Source organism: Cydia pomonella, chromosome 1, assembly GCF_033807575.1.
Source record: "Cydia pomonella isolate Wapato2018A chromosome 1, ilCydPomo1, whole genome shotgun sequence".
NCBI classification, from domain to species: Eukaryota; Metazoa; Arthropoda; class Insecta; order Lepidoptera; family Tortricidae; genus Cydia; species Cydia pomonella.
In genome coordinates this window covers 37,000,728-37,006,892 of record NC_084703.1, presented here as the reverse complement: position 1 = coordinate 37,006,892, position 6,165 = coordinate 37,000,728, and positions in this window count along the sequence as shown.

The following is a 6,165-nucleotide window of genomic DNA, read 5'->3' as shown; positions in this document are numbered from 1 at the left end:
AGGTATTGTGAGTTGTGATTTCTGAATTACTGGTGACGTGAATCGTAAAGCGGTATTTTTTCTTCTTATTCCAGTTTTTTATTCAATATACCAAATAAATTACTATAGTTTTAGACATTTCGTGAAATCAGCGAGGGAGTCCAAAAAGGCAATTACTTATAACGAGTCTGTCTCAGTTGTCATTTTAGGAGGCCTCGGGCTTCTAGGACTCACTAATTTTCGACAAATGTGAACTCTAATTCATGTAGAAAAGCCTATTAGATTCCCGCACGCTTTAAAAATGGCACCGGCTATTTATGTATCTTTCTGACACCAAATTAAATTACGAGGCCCTCTCAGATTATCAGATATCTTTTTTTCAATTTCACATACCTAGCGAACTTTTAAAATACTAACCCCGATTAGTGTAGAAAACATAGTTTAAAAAAAGTCGTAGTGGTTTTTAGGGTTCTGTAGTCCCCTTATAGTTTCGCCATGTCCGTCCGTCTGTCCGTCCGCGGCCTTTCTCCGTGATAGTTAGTGCTAGAAAGCTGCAATTTGACATGAATACATAAATCCCGATAAAATAAAAACTACTTACAAGAAAAAAAAATGGTGTCTGTAGGGTTGTATGGACAGCAGCGGCAAATCGAATTAAAACTAATCTGCGCGACCTTAATGTATGTATGTTGGATTTTCAGGGATAATTCTTTATCATGTGAACCGATTTCATAAATTTTTCTTTTATTTGACAATTTAAAAGAAGGAGTTTCAGACTTATAGAAATTCAAGTATAATAAATATACACAAAGGCGGTTAAATTGCAAACTTAATTCGGAAAGGTGTTTATTGATAACAATATATACTTATATCAAAATAGAAATAGAGGTGTGATTATATTAAACGAGTGTCGCGACTGATCAAAAGTGTATTGCTCAACAATTTACAACTAATATTACAAGCAGGAGTTGAAAAATGAGTTCCGGTTAATACGGTTTTAATATTAGCTGAAAATTGTTAAGTAATAGACTTTTCGTTAGTCGCGATATCTATTATTAAGTAGCAGTACTGATAAATCTGCTACTTGACGCTAGATGCCAATTACGAAACTAAAAAGCGTTTTGGTAAGAAAACCGATGTATGGAATGATCACTATGCTAACTTATTTCTCTATGGTATTTGGAAATTTCGAAGGGAATTCCTTCTTCTGAGGTCGTCGAGATACTCGAGATCATTATTTTTTTTTAATGTATGCTCGACGATTTGTCAAGGACGAAGACTGCACTCATTGGGTAAACTATTTTTTTATTGCCTTACAGTTGGTCCCTTAGTCACCAAATCAGGATCTGCAGATGCTATCCTGAAAATATTGAGGGAACTATTCAAATATTGTAAGCACCCCCCACTTAGTGATACGGTATATTTTAGTACCTAATTTGTATTTTTATAGAATTTAATTATTTTAAGTACCGACATGGTATGAAGGATCCTACTTTGTTTATAGAACAACATTATAAATGTATAATGTAGGTAGTTGAAATACAATCAAACAAATAATTGTCAGTATGTTTCTCGGTGGTGCGAAGTGATTTTACTTGGATTATCTTTCGCATAAAAAGTGACTAACGACGCTTAATAACGCGTACCTAGTCATAATTTTTTTCATTGATAGAGGTGCGACTTTGCTAGGCACCTTACTCGCACTAATATTGCTACTATTCAGGCCTCGTTGCTAACGTTTATATTTAATAAACTTAGGACCAATATGTCATAAAATATCCAACCGTTTAGCGTCTCATAGTTTGCCAGAACTTACGAAATGCAATAACCTGCTTAAGATTTATGTCTCGAGTTGCAAGCTCGGAGATGCAAGGAACGAAGCAGTTTTAATTAAACATATTGCGCTTACATTTGTTAACGGAAAATGATTTTGGATAGACTAGGATTTGCATAAGCATTTAGCTATCGATGTATAAAGCACGAATAACCGGTTGTTAAATAATATTGGCTATGATCTACCGCATTGCTATGTTTCTCTCACGCATATTTGATTTACCTTACGCTCGCTATATATTCTAAATGATCTTGTATTAAACATTATGTTCATATCTCCACTCAATCATCGTTAGAATCATTACCATCACTCCTCGGAACGCGGAACATAAAGTCTGCGATGAATGGTAGTTAGTGCAGATCCTGCTGTATAACTGCTGGGAAATTTTAGTATTCACTGCATAATGATACAGACGTTTCAAAATCTTTGCTTTATCAATAGCTGGTAGTACCTAGTTGTATGTATAAATAAAGCTTAGTTAAGGTCTGGCTAACTTTGATTATATTTGATACTACAGTGTCACTATTTTGTAATGGTCGCACTTGAAACACAAAAAATAAACAGTACTCCTCCAAAAACCATACAATAACTATAGGCGCCCGCTAGGCGGGTTGGCGAGGCCACATAACTATCAATATAGTAGTGTACGCCGTGCGCCCACTACGTGGGCGCCAGGGCTGTGCCAAGTTTCGTAACAAACATCCTGACACTTTTTAACAGAGTTCAAAGAAGGAGGAGGTTATCAATGCGACGTATTTTTTTGTATGTTTGTTACATCAGAACTCCGTCATTTGTGGAAGGATTTGGAATAGTTCTTTTCACCACCAATTGGTAAATGCTCTCTTGATTATTCAAAAACGAATGAGAAAGTTACATTTTATCCACATGTGGGGCAAAGTAATCTGGGCGGCAACCGGAAAAATCGAAATTCGTCAATTGCGGGCATTTTTCTCTGTCACTCTGATTACGTCTTACTAAGAGTAAAAGAGAAAGATCCCCGCGATTTGCGAATTTCGGTTTTCGCGGTAGGCCCCCTGTATCTAAAAGTGATCAAAAACAGTCGGTCTTTGAAGGGACGTTATTTTGAATGGCGCTTACGCCATTATCAACGATGCTTCTATATGAATATTACGCTGCGCTATGCAGTGCGGTGTAAGCGCCCTCAACAAAAGATCCAGGTTTCATAGATAAACGTCACAATTAATTCAATTTACAATTAATAAGATAACTTTCACGTACATGTTAATTTCTCCTTAAATATTCATTTTTTTGCCAAGTGCAAACCGGTTTTAATAGTTCTGATCACTTAAGGCAGTAGGTTCTAATCAACTTATAATTATTTAATTAATCACTCTATATTTATACTATACTATTTGTACTGTTTTTATTAGTATTGAACTCTAATAACATTTTGGTGGTAACTAGTGGGAATAACCTCAATCAACCTTTATCAGCTGGTGTGGGGAAATAGAAGCTTGTTAACCAAGGGATGAAATGGTTTCACCCGAGTTAAACACTCTACTTTTCATTTCGAATACGAGGAAAGTAGAGTATATATGTATTAAAAAAACAACATGACTAAGTATAAACTTTAATTATATTTCTTGAGGGGTCTTTTTATTAAAAATGTAGGTAAAAGTGTGGATATTTATGGAATGGGGAGTTAAATATCATAATGGAAATTGTTTAATAAATCCATTTATAATCAAATTTTAATTGTTAATCGTAAATACTTGGAAATTCTAATGCTCTAGTAATTTTTTTAGAACAACAATGACCCACTTTTAGAGCTGACAAATGAAAAAATATATATTTTTTAAATATATTTACAGTTCCAAGCTGGACGTCAAATGCGTTCTGATGATATTACAATTGGAAAACGAATTACCTTCTTTTCATTAATGTTTATTTATTTATATTATTACAATGTTAGAAAATTAATATGTTGCAACTACCTTATTACGTGGCAAACTGATACAATACTACTTAAATGTATGTTTGTGATGTAAATTGTATAAGTACTTATGTAAACTGTACTTTATACTCGTAGAACTTTCATTAGCCAAGTGCCGCCACCTTCCTACCCAGTTGTTATTAGTGGTATCTGTGTGACTAGTGGTAGTGGTAGTGGTAAAAATATGCTGCGATTAACTGTTCCGAGAAACTCGAAAGTTAATAGAAAATACATCCAAAAGTGAGCGAATCTTACTTGACAAAACATTTCATGTGAAATGTTACCAACACTGAAGAATAGATAGACTATGTGCCTACTAGTTACGCACAAAATTACTATCGAAGTCTAACGAAACCAATTTGTTTTTGACAGCGGAAGGTCATGGCCACACGAATCATGTCATGCGTGACATTCGTCCCTAAAGCATGACACGTTCTCTTTCTCGCTCGCTCTTTAAGTTCCTTAATTACTGCTCTGGGGGTCTAGCCAAGTATAAAATCGTAGATAAAATGATGATAAAACATAAAATGTATCGGAATGACAGATGCTACAAAAAGCCACGTGATTATTTCCATACATTAATTAAGCTTCGATTGTCGTTTTCTATCAAAGATTGTCATCTTGGCTAGGCACCCTGAAATACCATATGCCACGACTAACAAGGGTGTAACTAAACCTGAAACTTTTACCGCTCACGTGGTACTTTTAACATTATAACCTACATTTACGAGTTCTAAAACTACACAACATCGTACAATTTGGCGAAACAATATGACTTGGCCTTTTCATGAAAATGTTTAGTGGCTATACTATTTCATACTAGTAATGTACCTACTAATGTTTTTGTTTTTGTTTGAATGTTTTTGTAATGTCAGTGGGACTGCATCGAAACGGCCAAGCCACATTGCTTGACCAAGAGTGACAACTTGTAATTCTTGTAAATGTAGGTCTTATCGAGTCAAATGCTTCGAAGTTGATACTATGAGATTTGATAACTTGAGTAAAAGCCATGTTTACGTTTTGTAGTCTTGGCAACACTTCATATTAAATGGTTGTGATAGATTACAATATTTGAGTCAGATTATTACCACGTAAATCGCAGTGAAGTCACAAAAGTATTAGATGTTCATTTTAAGGCTGCTTAAATAAATACTGTAAATGATGATAAGAGGAAGGTAAGGTAAGCCTTTTAACTAAAATGTATGATGATTGACGGCCATTCGCCAAGAGAAAGTTCTTGTACCTACTCACAAGATATTTAAGTCTCTTTCCAACAAGTAAAAAATAATTTGTGCTCTTACGTTGTGTTTATATTTGAAATTTATGGAAGATTCCGTAGGCGATTTGCAAAATGAAAATAGCTAATGAAGATACCGATCAAATCCGATCAAGAGCATGTTCATAGTAGGGTTCCGTAGGTGCCCAATCGTCACTTTTCATGGATTTTCGGAAATAATCGCTCCGAAGACCCATACTTAGTTGACAACTTACCGACGCGAGTAACCTACTTTATAAAAATCGGCCATAGTATGTTGGGCCATGCTCAGTAAGTATATTATAAGCATAAGGGAGTAAGGTAAGGGAGTAAGGTCGCTTGGTACGAGCTTTTACTAAATAGATAAAAGTTTTTGCAATAATTCAACAACCGATCATGTTCGCTGTAGTTTTCGTCGAAAGTACTTGAGCTTTTGTCGGTTCATGGTTTAAAGTTAGAGAAGGGGGGGCACATTTTTTTTCTTTCAGACCGATTATTTCCGGAAATATTCACTTTATCAAAAAATGGTTGTTATTCGGTTCAAAGATCTACCCAACGGTATTTTATTCTAAAAAAATCATTTTGTTTGGGAGGTACCCTAAAATATCGTTTTCCAGTTTTTATTTTACCGTTCTGTTGCCCTGCATTATTAATGTATCCATGCCAAATTGCAGCATTCTAGCACTAACGATCGGACAGATTGACATGGCGATACTACAAGGGTTCCTAGTTGACTACGGAACCCTAAAAAGACTTCACCACATCAGCTCGTAAAGGTTCTCTTTATTTATTTTTTCAGTTTTCTCATGTTGGCTGATTTTTAAGTGATGAATTGGAATGATACCTTTATATTGAATATTGCTCATATGATCGAAATTAAACTTTCATGAGACATATTCTAAAATATTTACATGACATGAAGAATTCAAGTAAGTGTAACCGTGGTATCTAAATATTTTATCGCTCATATGGATTTGATTTGTAATATTTTCCTTCCATTGCTGTTGTTAATTTGTTTGTGTTTTACTCGGTAGCAACGTTTGTTCAACCCTCGTGCCTTGAAATCATCACAACGATCAAGATACCACGTAACAATATTTTATTATAAAAAAATAATTATTTATTCAAGCTTTGCTTCGCTCA